General features: G+C 30.8%; 1 long non-coding RNA gene across 4 annotated transcripts; it reads left to right on the forward strand.

Annotated features, from left to right (window-relative positions):
* The first annotated feature begins 653 nt into the window (after positions 1-653).
* On the forward strand, positions 654-20,801 carry LOC149057695 (uncharacterized). 4 transcript variants are annotated; one of them, XR_016190769.1, is made up of 5 exons: positions 13,838-14,198; positions 14,968-15,017; positions 20,147-20,284; positions 20,344-20,574; positions 20,660-20,801. It is a non-coding gene; the product is annotated as an uncharacterized LOC149057695 (long non-coding RNA). The 4 variants fall into 4 exon arrangements; XR_016190770.1 differs by having other exon boundaries at positions 20,344-20,560; XR_016190771.1 differs by lacking the exons at positions 13,838-14,198; positions 14,968-15,017 and adding an exon at positions 654-904.
* Positions 20,802-21,939: the final 1,138 nt, after the last annotated feature.

Raw genomic sequence — 21,939 nt, forward strand, 5'->3', positions numbered from 1 at the left:
TAGTTATAAAGTATTCATCAATATATAATATAATAGTAATAAACTGATTTCTCAATAATTTTTTTTTTTAAGTGTTATTAATTTACATACCAGTAAAAATAAATTTACATTTAATAGCACAAAATTGTCTCTATCGAACCATGATGGAGGAATAAAATAAACGTAAATTTTTAATATACACAGGTGCACGACATTTCTTATAGTTCGAGTATCTATACAAGTTTGAAGTAAATTGTAAACGTAAAATGTAAATACAATATTAATGAATTGCTTAAAATAATATATTACTCAACAAATGGCATGTGAAAACCGATTGAAATCGTACAGCATATAATATTTTTATTTTTTATTTGAATTGAGCCTCGGCAACAATGGCATATAATATTATAATATATAGGTAACGTCGAAGTGACAAAATCTCTATGAAGACCGGAAAATATTTTTCAAATTATTCTATACGGAGATTATCAGTTTTCTGGTGTCTATAGGGTGGTTCCACGCGGACCATAGAGTTTTGTAATCGTAAATAGAACGTGAGACGACGGGACCGGTCGAAGGGGTAGGTCCAGAAATTGGAATGGGGGGGGGGGAGAGCGCGCCGTCGGAAGGTAGTAGGGCATAGCCGAAATTCTTTTTGCGGTTCTTACGACGCGACGGCTGTGTCGGGTCGTGTGTGTTAACTATGGAGTGAAAAAGACAGTGACAGACAGTCAGACGGACGGGCGGGCGGTGGGGAGGTGAACGCACCGACCCTTCGACGACGACGACGTGAACGCGCGCGCTTTTGTGATCGGTCTCACACGCAAAACGTGTACAAGAATAGCGCCGCCGCCGCCGTACATTGCAGGGCACCATTGCGCCGCGCCGCCGTTTGTTTAGAGAAAAACATTATTATTTTCTAAAGGTGCGTATAGTGTTGTGTATTTTTATTCTTTTCCTCTCGATCTGTGCTCTGCTTCGGTGTTATTTTCGAGTTCGGCGCAGTCACCCCGCAACCGCCGCCACCACCGCCACCGCCACGGAACCTTGGACAAAACTGGTTGCGCCATGGACAAGGGAGTGTGTGTGTGCGTGCGCGTGTGTGCGACACAAGCGGGGTGACGTGGTGGCGGGCCACCACCGTGAGAACACTATACACGCACGTACGACGAGGGGGTTGTGTATGTGCCTTTCTGTGTGTGTCTGTCTATCCGTGTTTGTGTGTGAAAGAGAGAGAGAGAGAGTGTTTGTGTGCGCGAGTGGGTATGTGAGAACGCGGCGCTATAATATTTGAGCGGCGGAGATTGCAGCAACCGTTTCACTCCGCAGTCCGTCGTCTCACTCGTCCGCCCATTCCGACGCGATCATCGGCGGCGGCGGCGGCGCCCCCGATTCACACGGGAAACCGCGCGTATATAGCTTTTGTCCAGCAGGTGGCGGCGGCGGTGACTGGTGGCGCGGCGGCGGCGGCGGCGGTGGTGGTGGTGGTGGTGGCTCCAGGGACATTCCTTTGATAATAATGTACATCGTCCTCCGCGCACCGCGAAGGCGGCGCCGTTATAATTATTGTTATTATATTATATTATTGTTATTTATTGTGTACAATTTCGATTGAACGGGCGCGAGTTTTTCATTTCGCGATCCGCCACGACAGCAATAAAAAATGCAGCCGTTGCCCCCTCGCGGAATATGCAATCATTTAATAAGGCGACCGCGACGCTAAGCCCAATACGGGTTTTTGGTCAAGTACAATATGGGCACGACGACAACAATGACGGTGGCCGCCGTTGTACTAAATCGTTTGGTTCTCACGCGTTTGTTTTTTTTTTTTTTTTTTTACTTCCAAATACGTAGGTATCGCTTACGCGCCACATAATAATAAGTGTTGTATAATATGCTAAACCGGTAAACTTTTATGTTTTTTTGAAATTTTTACCCCTAGCGAACGGAATTCTAATTTTACAACCGTAATCAATGATATTATACAAATGATTGATAAGGTTATATATAACAAAATATTGTGTCCATTGTATTTTTTCACAGTCCATCACACTGTAGGTTTATCAATGAGACTGTTTATGTATACATGCACTATACGTGGATTCTTCTCCGGAATTCATAGTTTTTTACCTGTTGCTCGGTCGAATTCCCTCCAAAATTATTGGAGGGAACTCGAGTATATAAATGCTACCCGCCATAACCATCATATACTCTCGAGTTCCCTCCAATAATTTTGGAGGCAACTCGTACACGTGTACATTAAGGAACAGGTGATATCAAATAATCTCCACAAGAGAGTTCACGTTCGATACGCATATTGATATTTCAATATTTAATAAATATCTACATAGAAACTAACGTATAACAATCATATACATCATCCAGAATAAAATAAAAATACTGGGTTTTTAAAGGTACTTGTTGAGAATATAAAAATTAAACAAACTCCAGGTAGGTACCTATGTAAATTACAAATAAATAGGTTTTTAACTCCCTTATGATTAGTTAATTATTATCTTTATTTATAAGTATACACTATGGTAAAAACCATAAATAAATTACGCACATAATATTAAAACAAAAATATAGCATTAATAATATATTTTATTTGTAAATTATGTGTTTCTTGTGGAAGATCATATGTAATTAAAAATAAATAAATAAATAAATATAATATGTTCTACTATAATATAGTCTCAATCATCGCATAGAATCATAATATTATATATAGGTAGCTACAAAGCATACCTTTCTGATATGAATATTATTATTTTTGACAATGGATAAAAATTATTTATCAAACAATATTTTTCAAAAACCTAGATTCACTTTATATTTTTATTCGATTTGTACGTTTATTTGTTAAGATCATAATATGTTATAGAAGCTAAAAAAGTTCTTATTGTTATAAAATCCATTATTTTTGTGTTTTCTCACCGAATTACTTTTTTTTACACTCTCAATATCGAAACAATTAAAACGAAATTCTCTTTTTTTATGTGGTGGAAATTTCGTTTCTTAGTTGTGACTTATGAGGACGCCAACGCCACACCGGCATATTTTGTTTTCTCAGTATTAAAAACGTATAAACTGGAAAATGTTACGTTCACAATAGTACTACATTTTATTTAGTAATTTTTAAACTTAGATTGAGTTTACCTCTCATACAATTTAATGTCAAGAATAAGAGACTCTCCGAGGATTTTATTGATATTATTATTTTTAAGTAAATTATGATCATTTTAAAATGAATATAAAATAAAAAACCGTTCAAAAATGGTCATAACTAACTAAAAAATAATAATATCAATAAAATCCTCCGAGAGGTCATCTTGCCTTTACATTTTGTAAGAGGTAAATTCAATGTAATCTTAAATATTACAGAATAAAATGTATTATTATTGTGAACGTAAAATTTGCCATGCTGTACGTTTCTAAGACGAAAACAACACATGCGGCTGTAGTGCCCTCTTAATTGGTTAGTAAATACCTTATAAGTTATAAGTTAAAAGTTACGGAGATTTACTAATTAAGTATTTATAGTGCCAGTACCTAAGTATATTTTATTGACTGTGCGTTCCTTCGTTACCCATATATATATAGTTGGATTGGAATTCAATGCCGCAAGACCAAATTGGTCTTATAGTTGAATAACAATGAATAATTTTGTAGTTATAGTTTTATATTATTTTAGGTTAATATCGAACGATAAGAAGTGGCAGAGCTGATCTTTGAGCGAGCATATACTTTGTTTTTTATATGAGGTATTAATGTATAATTGATATTCGTAACAAATAAATTGTTGATCGATGTTCATCTCAAAGTAGTGTACGTATTGGATAGGGGTTGAAGTGAGAATAGCTACTACCATAATTATATTTTAAGAGAAATATAAGATATTGTATTAATTTGATGTATTAATTATTCTAAGTCGTATATTAATCATCATTTTCATTTTCGTAAAAAAAAATCACTCATAACTAAACGACTAAACGTTAAAAGTGTCAAGTTCAATAGACAATTGGATAGACCTATTGCTGATTTGATTTAGACTGCATTCTATTGGATGCACAGATTGCTTATTAAGATTACCAATCATAAGTTTTTTCTCGCTATATTTATGATTATCATCATTTATATACTGATCATACAAAATATAACTAAGTACGTATTGACGAATACAAAATAATAATAATCAATACCTTAACACTCATTTAAAGTGCAATACGTATAAGTACAACTTAACATAACCGGCATAAAAGACCAACTGTAATACTATATATTATATATAGTTTGTATATCTAATACAAATATAATATTATGGTCATATACATGTATAATGGCGGTCGTACACACGACACATACATACATACTCATATATATATATACGTTGTTTATTGTTTATTTATTGTATGATTGACGTTCTCAAAATCTAACAGGACAATATTTAAAAATTTCGAACAAGTCATATAAAAGCTTTAAACAAATAATATATGTAGGTGTAATATATATTTATATACAGTAGTAACATGGGATAATTTTTTACAAGTATTGAGATATATATTATTTTTAACTATTTATACTACAGTCATATATAATTTTAATTAACGCATACAAGCAGGGGTAGTTTAGTTTGATATACCTATATAGATATGGCGGTGTATCCGAATTGGTTCCCAAACGTCCGAATTGGTTCCCGGGTTGTTCCGAATTAGTTCCCGGGAAAAAGCATTTTCAATTTTCCTTCCCATTTTATACAGACTTAGGACTGCCTACATATTATGCAGGTATGGTTAAAAATTTGTCACGAATGTCATTAAAAAAAAATATAGTTTTTCAATTCGTCAATTTTTCTTTTTTTATAAGTATAATAGTTAGGTATGTATTAATAAAAATTAATAAGGTAAAAATTTGCAACAAACACTTTTTATAAATTCTAATTCGTAGGTTAGGTTAGGCGTTCGTATAATACTATATAAGTTCATATTAAAGCAAAATTTAAAAATTTCTATTAGAAATTTAAAAAAATTAATATGGCAATTTTGTTGATATGATTTTTAAAACATGTTCGCAATAAAAAAGTTTCTTGTCTACCTATTATTTATTCATTAGAATATCGGGAACCAATTCAGATGTGTTCCGTTTACCTAGAATATCGGGAACCAATTCGGATGTGTGTCTCGTGGAATGTCGGGAACCAATTCGGATGTCAATTTTCAGGTATGGGAACCAATTCGGATGCAGCCTAGATATGGGTACGATATTTATTTAATTTTATGAAGACTTAAGGGTATATATGAGATATTGTTAATAAATTAAAAATGTACGAGCACGTGGCAATTATTTATTTATGTATTTCCAACGGGATACCTATTTATTTTTAAAACATGATTATTTAATTTATTCAATATAAAATAGCATTATCAGTTAACAGTAATGCCTCTGTACGTTAATACTATTGTTTTAAAGAATTATATACATTTGGAACAAAAAAATATAGTAAAAGACTTAAACTTAAAATATTCTCTGAACTGAAACTAATTTTCAAGATAATTATATTCGCTGTTACCGTATTTTATTATGTAAGTAAATCATATAAGTAATACAATGACAACATATATAATAATATATAATACACGCGCATCCATCATATAAAATATAAATAGGTATGTATAATAATATTAAGTTTAACGCATATTATATACCTAGGACGAGCCATTTATATATACAATCACAATAAAGTTGTCAATCGCAAAATCGTATTTTATAAATAATTTATAATATACATTTACTTACGATTGCATTTAAATATCATCGAATATATATATAAACTGGCGTTCGCACGTTTAACGCGTACGCGTATCACTCAGTCACGCCCACTTTTCGACTGTAAATTACGTTTTTGAATTGGTCATCTTATATTCGAGTTCCATATATTATTACAACAATCATGGGTACCTATATATATTATTTATATTCATTCATTTTCTTGCATGTAATAAGACATCATATATTATTAAACACATGCAATTTTAAATATCTATATTATAGGTATATATAATAAATTGAATACGCGATATATATATATATATATGTATAGAATACATAATTATATAATAAAATATATACCTGTAACATACATCTATAATAATGACATTTGTAATATAATATAATAACACAACATAATAATTATAGTGCAGTATTCGCTGCTGTATATAATATAGTATATACAATATACATAGGTATACCTATACAGATATCACACACAACATGTAATAAATTCAAAATATACTTATAATATATATATATATATATATATATTCTTTTATTGTATTAAATAAAAGATTAATTGTACAATATAAATACATCAATACAATATATCTTAAATTTATACCTACCTTCTTTAAGCGTAGTTTGTCATGAATGTAGGGAGTTAATATGACTTATAAAATAATATACAGTTGCTTATGATAACAGGATAAACATGATTAGTAATTATATACAAATTATACAAGTTATACAAGAATTATACTAGAAATAAAATCTAGATTAGAACAAAGTATAATAGTTAATATATAAAGCAAAGATGTTATAGAATATTGTATAATATAATATAAATGATATACATTTTATTCAATGTTTAATAGAGACCAATTTTTAATAATATTTTTTGCATGTTTTGGTTTATCTATTATTTTTTTTAAAAATCTAAATCTAGAGAGTTATAAAATTTCGGACCAAGATAATCCACAAATTTTTGACCAAAAGAAGTATTCGTATATAATTAATTTTAGCATCATATACCCTATTTTCCCTAGTTTGTTTAGATTTATCTGTATTATATACCAATTTCCCATATTTTTTATTACCTGTTTAGAACCTTCTAAACTGTATTTATTTTGACATATTTTAATAATTTTATTTTGTTGCAGTTGTAGTGGTTTTAATAGATTTTTGGGTAAGACAAACATATATACATACATAAAGGCTATATTGTCACGTAAACCTGCAAGATGATCAAAACTTTTTCGCAAAAATACTCAACTTTGCAATTTATTCAAATTATGTATATAACGCAATTATTGTATCATTTATGTAATGTAATGTATAGATATATAAATACTGCCACTATAATACTCGCAAAAAATATGACGTATATAATATGTATACACCTGCTAGTCATCATTATCGCGATAAATTTTGGACACGCCTAACGATGACTGCAACAGTGGCGACGGACGTCGTTGCTGCGGGGGCCGCCGCGCCCTGACCGCACACACCACGCGTGCAGGCGTCACGCCGTCACTGCAGCGGATGTGCAACAGGGGCGGTTTTTTTTTTCTTTTCAAAAGTCGCCTCTTCTTTGCAGTCAATCAAACTACGGAAACCAATAGTGCATAATATAATTCAAATAATACGCGCGATTTCCCGTCGTTTGATTCACATCATGATGCACCTATATACTTGCATGCTGCAATAATTAGTGGGTATAACTAATTACCAAATTCTACTTTTACAGGCGTATCATAATACATTTCAAACGGGGCGACGACAATTATCTGTTTAGCGTGCGCACATTAGACGTAATATATTTCATAAATCCATACAAATATATGGGCACAACCCTTCTCTACATTCTTTTGAAATTAAAACAACCACATTATGAAATCGCAAAAAAAATATAACTAAAACTCTGCGACACACGAGATCGTGGCGTGAAAAGGACGATGAGAGAAAATATGTATTTCGGCGGCGCGGCAGTGCGGATTTCGCGAAAGACGTCCATTTTGTTAGTCGCGCGTAGCCGGTGACGTCACGGCGCGCATTCACCAACCTACACAGGGCCCCAACGTTGGCCGCGCCACCGCTATCTTGGCGACGGCTGCACACACACACACACGCACGCGTGTGAGCGCGCGCGCACAACAATATAGTATATAGGTATATACCTAATGTATACATAAATTTATTGTATTTTATAATACGTATAATGATATGACGACGGGACAAGCAGTGCTGCCTCGTTTCGCACGTTATTATCGCGTGAATGCGAGTTGAAAAAAAAAAAATCAACGATAAAGAAAACTAACAATAAAATAACGGATCGGGTGGATACATTATTGCGTACATTAAATGTATATTTTCGTAAAAAATGTATTGAGACAAATACAAATTGAGTATAATATGACATTATAATATGATACGTTATTATAATAAACTATGATGTTGAATGTACCCTAAGACTATAAGATGTACAATTTTTTTTTAAATTTCTAAAATATTCATTTTAGAATTTAGAACGTTTTGTGCTGTAGGATTTGAAAAAAAAAGGACATGTGTCTGGTTTTGGCCCCAAGGCCTTCAACTATGCGCACATTTATTACGGCGAGTAAAACATAATTTTGATGTTAATATGACGTGTACTAAAATTTAATAATATATAATATTATCGCCTCATATAGGTCCTACACATTGCAGTATTTGTTATATTATTGTTATACATCGGACTGTCTTGCGGGACGTCGAACGGGCATCCGCCCACCGGTGCGTGCAGATATATGTACCAGCGGTAACTCCGTGTACCAGGATTTGCGTGTTAGCGGTAAAAACGATGAGGAAAACGCCCTGCAAATAGGGACACACTGCAGCTGCTTAGAGGGGCGAGCAAGAAGGGGACGGTCTGAATTATTGAAGGATATTAATTATTTTGCTATATTTGTGTATGAGACAGGAGACATAATATGAGAGGTATAACATCAGACAAATATAATAATATAATATTATGGTCGTCGTCATCGCCGACACGGACACTGCGCACACGTCGGACTGCAATACTGTGTGAAAACGGTGCCATAAACCGATCGAAAGGCCGCGAAGTGTATAATATAATAATATAATCATATAATATATTACGTGTGGACGGAAATTATCGGTCGGTATGCGACTCGTCTGTATAGAAAGACCCGCGCTGGCATGGCAAAACTGTGTGAGGTTCACCTATACAGAGCCCCCGGGCCCGCCGGACTCCTAAATCGTGCCCCTGGAGTCGTGAACCTCGCGCGCCAGCCGTTCGCGAAAAAAAGTACAATAATGAACGGAAAAAAAAATTCCCCGAAAATATATAATTTATATATATACAGAGAGGCGCGACGAGCGATTTTTCGGAAAAAAAAAACAATATATATATATAACATAACATCACGATATTATATTGTAGCGATTCCTGTTTTGCACGCGTGTGTTTAAAATAATAAACGCGCCTTGTGCACAATTATTAGATATTATAACACTGCAGGCTGCAATGGTATATATAGGTAGGTAACATATTGCTGTATACGACAAAACGCATATCATAATATAGTCGAAACGATGTTTTCGAAATCGTTGCAAATATTGTATTACAAATATTATAATATACACATCACAGTGGGAATGAGATGATGATGCACATAGATGTGATAATTATATTATTATAGTATAGGTATACCGTATAATATATTATTATTATTATTATTGTCATTACTCATTATCGTGCGGTTTTATATAGACGCGATGTCGAGACGCGCGAACCGCAGTGGCACGGTGCAGTGCGGAAAATAGTGTGTAGGTTAGTAATAACATAACATATAAATGTAATTGTACATGTCAATATCTATATGGCTATATATATATATATATATATATATACGTATTGAATGTGTATAAAATAATATTATGTTTGCCCAAGAGAGAGAATAAAAAAGCGATTTGGTGGTGACAAACCACAATAATGTATATGTGGTGCATATATGGCAAAAATGTACCTAATACATTCGAAGTAGCAGCACAAAATCATTGTGAACGGTGCGCATTTTTCAAGGTTTCCACGCCACAGGAAAACGGTATTATAACAATATATTGCGGTCCACCGGTGCTGCTATCTGGACGACAGTATACTGCAAGTTATGTATGATCGAACTCGTTTTGCGGTGTACAATTAATTTGCAATAACTCGGTGTAAAAAAGGTACCTCTATAACCTACGTTTGCGCACAAACATTCTATTATATGGCCGTACATATACCTTATACTTGGGTAGTTGCAGGCTGGATTAGTGAGATGGACGGAAGTGCAATGCTGCGTTTCGGCATCTTCGACACGAGCGTGATGCTGCAGGGCGAACTGAAACAAATTGAAATGTGCTTTTAGAGTATACAAGTTTTTATTGGGCAGGTGCGCCGTATAATATGATCAGAAACGGCAATATTATTGTTGTGCTTTGATTAAAGTCATTAAAGATCATGTTGAATTTATATTTAGGTTTGGATCTATATATAATATATATACCACTGCTGCCTTTATGTTTTCATCGCTGATAAGTAGGTATATATTAAAATACACTATAGCTAGTAGCTGTAGTATAAGTTATACTGTATAACGTCACTTAGTCCGGGAAACAATTAATATAAAACACCTACCTCGATTTGTTAACTATTTCCTGTGAGATAGGCAACCGCCTGTGGCGGTTTGGATATACCATTTGGTATGTTTTCCATTGTGGTTCTCTACATTTTCCTGATATCTCTAAGAAGATTTGCTGGAATTTTCTTTAAATTTCTTTAATATAGATTATATAAAATAACTCCTGTAGGTATATAATATACTCGTATATATGTCCTTATACAATATAGGAATATGGTATTCGATTTTCGAGATTCAAAAGTCAAAATGAGTTCATTTATGAGTGATCTTACAACCTGAAAAACGAAGCTGTAAATATGTGTTCAAAATTTGGCGTCATTGCTGGTGCCATTTGTGACAAATCGACTCCAGAAATTAGCGACTACTTATAAATTCATAACCATTTTTATACATAATAAACAATAATAATAAAGTGATACCGATACGCATTATAATTAACTATATCATCATATTATAAAAATCTGCGCTCAAATAGGTTTTTGCGAGATCTAAAACAGTTTTTAATATGTCTGTTTTTAGGTATCTGAGATTCAACAACTGTTGTAACTATTTAAGAGTCCCGTGGGCATATAGGAAGGTATGGAGTTTTGGGGGTTCAATCCCTCTCACCATCATCATCATTGTTCATTTTTTATGAGTATAAATGTATAAAGATAAACGCTAATTGGTTATAAATTATATTATCACACCAATTTTTATGTATAGTGTAAACTATATATTATGTAGCATAGGTATGTTATACTATAAGTAGGTATAATCATTATTATTTTACACCTGCGCGATAATTTATTTACGTACGTATACTAATATGGGATTAGAACGGTTATAAGATTGCTGTATACCTATATACTTACAGATAGAGATATGTTGTATTAAAAGAGAACGAAAAGTTAAAAATTTAGTTTATTTGCAGTTTGTTGCTTACTATAGTCTATAGATATCAAGCGTATGTTGTCTGCCTTAACATTATTATAGTTTAATAAAAAAACTCAATTTTAAGATTCGATATTGTCTTTTTTTCGGTAGGTATATAGCGGCGCTCAACGGAGACGTTGGCTCCATGATGATGATTCCCCAATCCTGCACAGCACAAACACCATTTAACTTTACAAGTTTTATAACTATTCCCGTTCGTCTACTTATCTAATATAATATAGGCGCCGATCAGCTGTAATAATAAACAGCCAACAGTGTATTGTGTGTATATTAATAAAACTGCAATATGCATATTGATAATAACAACAACATTATAATAATAATGGTGTTATACAGACGTACATATTATTGGCTTTCAACACATCATATACAATGGTCACGTGCCCTAGGTCGTGGACAACGGCGACCGCGAACCCTCTCCAGCAGGCGTCGGCTAGGCGCGCACTATATATTATAATATATTACATCGAAAAGGGGAAAAATCGATTGCTCATTGCGTGAACTCCTCTACTACCCTGCAGCTCGTATATTAAATTATTTCGACCAAATTCGGAGTAACCTGCAGCACTCGCATAAATATATAATGTACATTGGATATATATATATCAGTAAACTGTTACGTATATCGGTTTATGTTTAGGCGTATAAATATATGTTGGTTTGGTTTATATGTATGTACATACATGGGTATATGGACACACCAAATCGTCGCCGCCAAAGTTTAGATTATATTATAATTTTTGTCTGTTTGTGATGATGGTGTATACCTAATGATGTCGATTCCATCGATGGAGGCAAATTCATTGTTTCGAAATATATTTTTTTTAAACGTTTATATCCTCATTTCTACCCATTACTACAGAAATGTATACATCACCAATTTATAATAGAATATGTAGATGTATATTATGTATAATTACAAACTTGACTATACGGCACTATATAGCAGGCATCTTCATCAATAATTGGTTGTTACCTATAACGGTTATAACTATACACCGACGACGATACCAAATTATAAAAGTCTTTTGCTTCGCATGAACTCAACTATCGTATGATAATTACATCGATCAATACGCTATAATGGTAAATATAGCCTAGCGATTGGCGAATTTGGCGAATTTGGCAAATTAACACAATATGAGGCGACAAAATATTACGCGTTATTTCTTACGTCAGACATGACGCACCTACTTAATAGTTAATACCATATAAAATATAAATTATAATTAAAAATGTTTAATAGGTTAGGTTTGGGTTAATGATAGATTTTTTTATTATTTCGACTTTCTTATCCATAAGTTTAATAAGATTATAAGAATAATAACATAACATTATATAGTAATAACTAGGTAATAACTAATATAGTAATATGTATAAACAAGTAAATCACCACCTCATAAATTTCTCCAAGGAACTACGAAAGTTTTATGCATAAAACTGCAATAGGGACCAAGGGACCTATCCAAGTGTTTATACGAATATATTATATGACCCAATATTTTTTTACGACTCACTTCTCCATCACTTATTGGTAAAAGATTACCATAACTTGATTTGTCATACAAACAACGTATATGTACCTAAATACTCTATACATTTAACAAATGCAAGCGTTTTAAATTCGTATTTGGTTCAAACATTGTCTTATGTACTACAACTACAGTAAAAATAATGCAATTTTAGTATATGCTGAACATTTCTGGTTTTATTATATCTATTATGTATATTTCTAATAATGAAATTGAATGTTTATATATGCGTACAGGGCTCCCACAATTGGAGGGCGGGCTGTTTAATCATGAAAGTATTTATTAGGGTCCATTGAAATGAATTTGTAATTTTTGATACTCGGAAATTTTAATAGGATTACTTGCTTAATATTTTACGGGGTCCGCAAAGGCATTTAGAAATACAACTCAAAATTTGATGCGAGAAGGCTGCTGCATGTATATAAGATCAATTGCTCTGTATAGTTAGATGTATAATTAAAAATTAAATTCATCATTGTTCACGTTACTTTGGCATTGAATTGGCGGAATTGGCAATGTGATATTTCAAATTTTTTTCAACAGTCCTATGTATGTATCACCTATATAGGTAGAAAAACGCATTGATTTAGGTACATAATTATGATGGACTGAACCACTGAACAACTGTATATCTAGGCATAACATTATTTATTTCTATAAAAAAATTGTAATTATTCTGCTAGGTACAGTTATATGAATTAATTGTTATTTAAATTTGTAGTTTGAAGATGAATTATAGTTATATAACTTATCGTATTTATTTAAGTGGGAGTATGGGATATATCTAACGAGTTGTCAGTACCTATTATCCCCCACTTGAACTGTATTTAGACTGTAGACTAATTATTGGTATGAAATATGTATTGAAACTTACAATAAATAAATGGAGTGTGTGATATCTTATATTACAATTTTATAGTATGGTTATGTTTAATATATATACTATGTGTCTATTTAATAAACACATCTATGATCTATTTATATATTATATACTAAATTATTCGATAGTGTCACAAACTGTACATGTATAGGTGGCAATGTAGTATAAGTATAAGTAATATTATTATTCCTACCTAACTCGCACATGCAGTGATTCTTTAAACACATAATAATTGTAGCCCCATTTCTTCTTTTAATAATGAATTTATTCAAAATTTGAGTTTTAAGAATTTTAACATTTATGTAGTGGTCTATTGGCAATAAAAACTTAATTTTTATCAAATAACAACTAACGGTTTTTACTGATAATTTCCAGTCATAAGGAAATGGTTTTTTTGAAAATGTTGATAAGGTATGTATAATAATATTTTATAACTCAAAATTCGAAGTAATATAGCTTTTGAGTTATTTTTATACGATATAATATCATATATAAACTAAGAATAATAATAGAAATTTGTAACACATATCTAGTACTTATTAAACTTAGACAATTTTTATAAATTTACAAATTTTAAAATGTTATTACTTATTTGTTTAATATTTAATAATTTACTACATATAGTATTCAAATCATCATAGAACCAATAATCTATTTGTTTCAGAATACCTGTTATATCATATACACCTTTTATTTTTATATAGTAGATATCTACAATATATATACAATCTACAATACATATATTTTAATATTTTGAAAAATTATCTTTTGAATTTTGATTCAGAAGTACCTACCTATCTATCACAATTTAAAAAAAAGTAATTTTCTCAACCATTTAGAGAAAAAACGATGATCATTCGCATTAAAAAAAAATAAATTGGTACTATTTAGCCCTTAAAATGTACGATAAACCAGAACATTTGAAAATATGGTTCCCATAAGTGTACTTAAAAATTCAAAAAATTAGACTTTAAATAAATGTATTATTAAAGGAAAATCGGGGGCGATCATATTAGATATCGAACATCACGCTCGGTGAACAAACCTGTATACCTAATATTATCAATGAATTACGAGCGAAACGAGATTGGACTTACAATCAATGCATAGTTAGCATTTGTGAATGTAATAATGTTATACCGAATACATCCAATATGTTCATCAGTTTTTTTTCTTTCAGTTTTCGACATTTTATCAACTAGAGATGGATTACGATAGTGAATGATTCAAGTAAGCAAATTACGGTTAAAATAGTGACGTATGAACGTATATATAGTATATAAAGACATACAGTGTATACGTATTAAATTACTCATACATATACTAACAAATCACACATTTGATTTTGATGTTCACTATTCAATGAATGAGAGTTCAAAGTATGAAACGTTAATGATCTTGTTGTCTGTTGATCAAACACTAACGTTTAAAGTAGTTATTTATGAATGCTGATGTTTGCTGTCGGTGATAAAATTTAATGGAATTTAAAGAATTGTAAGTATTTGACTTGTCGGAGGAGATTTCCATTATACACTGCCGCTATCACACCCATTTACGTCTATCTTATTATTCTTGTTAGCTATTAAAATATGTATCCACAGTATACTATCAACTATTTTATTTAAATAAGGATGTAATGATTTGGTTAATGTGTGTATATTAAATTTCATATAAATACGGCACTTCATTAGAAATATTTAGACAATCAATGTCAAACTAATGACAAATCATCAAATAATCTAAATCATTGTGTCTTCGGGATTCTTATTAGGTATATAATAAATTAAAACATTATGCTATATCGCTTATAAATTGAAATAAATAGGTAATTAATGATGTACAACCTATAATTAGATACGACAATGTCTTGAATACAATTATTTGCAAGTATAGTATACCGATTAGGTACATTTGTGATGATAATGTCATTAAATAGTTTTCACGGTTTGTAGGTGTATATTTAAAACATTAACATCAATCAAAATATATTAGTGATGTTGGTCCTATTCTTTTATCAAATTGTGTGGGAGTAACTATAACTAATAAATGTATGCCTAAAACATAAATATCGATAACAATTAATACTTATTCCTACCCAATAATGATAACCGATTATATTTACAAAATATGTCACTATAATTTGTATTAGGTTAAAATAAATAAATACCTATCTATATATGATATGCGTTTTAAAAGAGTGGGCTTTACTTGTAGATTTACAATTTTACTTACCTATCTCTATTCTCTTCCACTGCAGTGGTATTAGGTTATGATGGCATGGATTTAGTGAGGGAGGAGCGATCGGGGAGACCAACCATTGGTTGTGCTTATTATAATAATTGATTGATTGATGATTTAAATTATATTATCATAATATATTATTTCCATTATCTGCAATAAAATAAAATTAATAATGTTTATGAGTCATGACTGTTGTACAAATTTAAATAGCATATAATTTTGATCCATTACAGTTAACTTATTATTTCTTGCAAAATTGTAGGTACTTTGTGGCCAATATTGTCACACACGCAACTATTGCGTTAAAAAATATTATTAAAATAGAGAATCAATCGATGAAATTCAGATGAACTAAGTTTGTTCATTAAATGTATTAAATTTTAATAAGTTATACAATGGTAATTTTTGACAGAAAATAAATATTATTTTTTAGGTACATTTTAATGAATCTTAAGACTTTTATTAATTATATAGAACACATTGAACACAAGTAAACTGTAATATTATACTATACAAAATAACTCCTATTACAATGCTGACCACTTTTGTTAAAAATAACTAATACTAATTACTATGTACCTACATGAATTGATATAGTAAAATAGATGATAAACTAAAAACGATATACATAGTATATATAACTCGTTAACTTTATATGTTATAATTACTAATAGTGAGACCCTGTTTTTACATCAAAAAATTTACATGATAAAAAAACTTATGGTTGTATACGTTTTTCACGGTTTTTGTATTACCTACTATTATTGGCACATTTTTCTAACAATTCTCGAAACATGATAATCATGATTTTCGTCTGCATGTTAGAGAGGTTAGTAGCACGATTTTTTTTGATTATTTCGTTATTCCAAAAAAATGTCCTCTAAAAATAATATAAAACACACATTATTGATAAGTCACTAACCTTATTTGTTTGATCAGAATTAAATAAATTATAATACCAATTAATAATGTATGGAATTATATAACAATTAATTTTAAAAATAATGTAATTGATTGAACAACTATGAATTAAAGTCAATTATGTGGGTTTAAAATAATCGTTAAACTGTTTATAAATGTATAATAATACATGTCTTTTTACAATTAATGTTTATTCAAATATAAAATTCTAATTTAATTGACGGCAAATTACGCGTATATATTATACATTGAACAAATGTGCTTTACACCTTAAATATTCTCACAAGTAATTTATTTAAATTTAAGTATACACTAAAATTAGACGACCATCAAATTTGACATTCAATTAACTTTTATAGATACCATAAGTGTTTTACGAAGAATTTAGTGAATTTACTCGCTATTTTATGGAAATAAATAGACAAAATGTGATGCAAAAAGGCTATTTAAAATTTAAATAACTTGTATTTAACATGTATATACCATCAAATCACCTATGAATTAAATTCAGAAAAATGTTATTTATTAATTGAAAATAAATAAATATTCATAAAACACTCAATACTATTATTCAATACACTAAATAATGAATATCACCATCTGATTTTTTTTTTTTAAATAAATATTATACTCATTTTAAATAGTTTAGGTACTGCGCATTATTATATAAGTATATATGACACGTAATATTCATATAGGTTTCCAAGGACAACCAAAGTAGAATATTTTATTTCCTCGCCATAATAATGCTTGGTTTATTTTTAGTTATAACACCACATATTTTATGGAACTACTCTTAATATAGGCCCACCGGCCACCATCATACTGCACGGCGGTTCTGCAATACGTCTGGGTTTTATTAAATCGTAGCCGCACAGACTATTTGTAAGGGAACATGCTAACGAGCTCTCTTTCGAAACCAGAAAAAAAATTGTACTACCTATCTAGAACGAAATTCTTTATTCGATGATTTGTAAAATAAATATGAAATTCCAAAATAAATAAATAGATTGGATACATTGCACTCGTTACATATAATAATGTGCGCATCACACCACCGACCGATTAATGGTCGTAAGTTGTAACCATACGTAATTTAATATCACCACAGATGAAATAAAACGTATGATTGCTGGTTGCATAACAACAATAATTTTTTCCTCAGTAAAAAAAAATTGTGTATTCTTTTTATCAAAATCCGATAAACCCTTTAAAATATATAAGTACGAACTACGAATACGTTTAGTTCTCAGAAATAGAGAGAAAGAACGGTGTAAAATAAATTCCAAATAAATTTTTCAACACGTCAATTTTGATTAGTCATTAGCCAGAGGCAGATTGATTGAGACGTTTAGAATAGGAATTAATCAGAATTACATTTTCCGCCAATTTACCTGTTAGCCCAGTTAATCATAGTGATTTAATTTAATTTTAATACAAATAATATACATTACTATATGAATAATTCAATATAAATTATTTCAAATATAAAAATGCATAATTAAGTCTGTTGCACTTTATATATAATTATTATAATTTTCCTGAGTTTAGCAACAATAATTGTAGGTAGGTACATCATTATGAAGTGCATGCAATTTCGTAATCAATTGTATTTTTGAATCGATTAAAAAGTTAAGTTAGTCAAATTTTTATTTCATAAGACATAAGTAATGCTTTTAAATACGTTTCATGTTTCATATCTGGTAATACGCAGAATACTGCAATAATTATAATACGATAATAATTTTTAAATTGAAAAAAATAATTTTGGATGTTGTATGAAAAAAATCTATTTACGTAGTTTTTTTATATTTCTAAAGAAATTTTAAATTCGTTTCTTTTGAAAAAAATAACCATACTAAAATGTATATATAGTTTATGAACATTTTTTATTTGAAGTTACATATTTTTATGAAGCAAAATCGTGTAACTTAATCTCGGCAATACAAGTTGGATTCTTCGGTCAAGCCTATCGCCTATGGTTATACTTTCAAGTAGTTGATATATCCCTTTATCGCGCATAATTCTTTTCTGAATCTGACTGGTTGGTATTTGACGGATCAGAAAGAATTGATCAATTATTTTTTGAGAAAAAGTCAATTAATATTATAAAAGACCTGTCATAATATTGAAATTTCCGATTACAGAGAAGTCAATGTTATTATAGAATTTTTTTACTCACAAAATTCAATTAATATGAAAATATTAATTTTACTCAATCAATGGAATTCAAAGAAACGATAATTCAACATTTTTCAATTTTGGCGAAACGGCAATGATAATGCCGTTTAAGAGCGCGACAGTGGGGTTGAAATTACATAATAATAATAATAATATACATACCAACGGTAGTAGGAAAAAAAAGCAAACGGGAAAAAAGGCAAATGAAAATTAGATTACGAAAATATTTAATGAAAATATACGTTAAATATAAGTGGTTATTTTGTGCCTTAGCCCTCTGGGTCTCCCTTCTTCTCTCTTTTCATCGAGAGGTTTTATAATATTTATTGATGATAACCCATTGGAAACCACAAGTCACTAAGTGAGTGAAAATAATCTTTACTATTTGCGATCATGCAATTAAATACCTGTATCTGGTATCGGTATGAGTTGTGTGGTCAAATGTGGTACAAATGTTGGGGCGCATGTAAATTCCGCCAGAAAATGGTAAATTCCGCCCAAAATGAACTACAGGTAAAATAAGGTACATGTAAATTCCGCTAGAAAAAAAATTCAGGTAAAAAAAGGTACATGTAAATTCCGCCCGAAAATAAAAATATAATATTAAAAGTAGTAATATTTATAATAATAAAAACGAATCAAAATATAATCATATAATCAATAATTACAACATGTCATGTACATATAACAAAATAAAAATATAATAGTAAAAGTATAAATATTTATAATAATAAAAAAGCGTCAAAATAAAATCGTAATCAATAATTATATTCGAAAATGTTGTGACTTCCCAATACTATAAGTTATAACACGCACCGCGTCGCGAAAAGTACGGTCGCGTCGTACATTCACGGAACGCTTAGATTAAAAATATTTATTTTTCCGGGCGGAATTTACATTTACCTTTTTTTGCTTGGATATTTACCCGCGCGGAATTTACCATAGACCTTGTTTTTACCTGTTCATTTCGGGCGGAATTTACAATCTCCCAAATGTTGTTGAAATATTTGCCACAGGTGTATTAGAATTGGAAAAAACAGCAATAGAGTTCAAATGCCATCGGAGCAACATACAGTCAAAAGAACCTTACGTTATCATATAGGTCAAAAGGAAAACCAATCGATCCAAAAAGTTAAAAAACAGTATAATACCACGTAAGTATCTATTATATGGGAGTTTTAATTGATTTTAATGTTTGACATTATTTTGATAGCCACCTGGACGATGAATTCTGATGCACATCGTTTTTATTGTATGGAAATAATGGGATCGTTGACGAAAATGGTGAATGTAATGCCGACGGAAGAGTTATCATACTTGCAACCGATGAAGGATTATCAAATCTTACGAAGTCTTCAACTTGGACGATGGATGGGAATTTTGCTCTAGCCCTTGTGATTTTTCAACAGCTTTATGTTGTAAGAGTAAAGGTAAATATTATTATGTAAGTATATAATATTATTATAATATAGTATATAGACTTGAGTTGGTAGGTACTGCAATAATTAATTTGGCTTTTTTTTTTATAGATATATTATGATACGTTTGTTACATCGGCTTATTGTTTATACATCAAAGAAAAACACAATCATCGTACGAATTTATGTTCAATGCCATTATTTGTGAATGTGAAAATTTATTTATCAATAAAGGCATATCGATGGTTCGTAATTTCAACTATATATAAATCTCTCACAGACGAGGAAAACACAACTACCCCTGCAATTCCTCTGAATATTCCTTTTAGATATAATATATAATTAAAAATATTAAAAAAAACAAAAATAAATGTAAAATGTGCACTTAAAATGAGAATATAACAAAATATGCACTAACACGTGAAAAATAGTAAAATATGCAAAATATGCAAAGAAAAAAAAAATACTTGGTGTATTATTATGAAACAGATTTCTATATCGCTAAGCTATTTGTTTTCAATGAATATTAGAAAACATGCAACTCTTACAAGTCCCTAGCCCGAATCGTAACATATGCCATCATGTATTCATATGATATTATAATTTTATGTACAAATGTCGAGAAAACGTTTTAGGCGACACGAGAAAAAATTATGAGCGACCTTCCGCGAAACAGCAGAGCAGCAGACCATCAACGCGGCGCGTGATACCATAACATAATAATAATAATATGTTTTATATTATAAATGTAAAATTGTATAAATAAATATTGTATAATATAATAATAATGTACCGCTGCAAAAACACAAGCCATAACAAGACTTGTTTTTATTTTCTGCGTTATCTGCAGAATATTCTTCAAAGGTGGTGTTGGCATGTGCGCTTCTCCGTCGGTTCGATATTATTATATTACTATAACGCCTGTACAAGATATTATATATATCATTAATATTATTATATAATAATATTTCCCGGAACGGCCGGAACTATAAAAATCATGGGCATGTCAGTGCGTCTGTTATCACGACAACGGAAATGACGTCATGTACGAATAACTCCCGCGGGGGCCAAAAGGCCGCACACATTGTACCGCCGCCGCCGTCGTGCAGGTCGTCGAAATAATAATATTATAATGCTATAAAAATAATGTAACAACATTGAAAAAAACACACACACATTCGGCACACGTTTCGTACAAGCGATCGGATACAATTGTACTATACGCTGCCTATGTTAAATTATATTTTATACAATAATATTAAAATAGGAACGAGTTGGCTTTATAACCAAACCAATTTAGAATAGGTAGAAATACTCAAACACTTGACATAAAACACGATTAATTGATGCTATATTTAATTAAGTGTTATTATGGATATGTATTGTATACA

This window comes from Diuraphis noxia, unplaced genomic scaffold (genome assembly GCF_037042655.1).
Source record: "Diuraphis noxia isolate RWA-SAM2 unplaced genomic scaffold, SU_Dnox_SAM2 contig0003, whole genome shotgun sequence".
NCBI lineage: Eukaryota > Metazoa > Arthropoda > Insecta > Hemiptera > Aphididae > Diuraphis > Diuraphis noxia.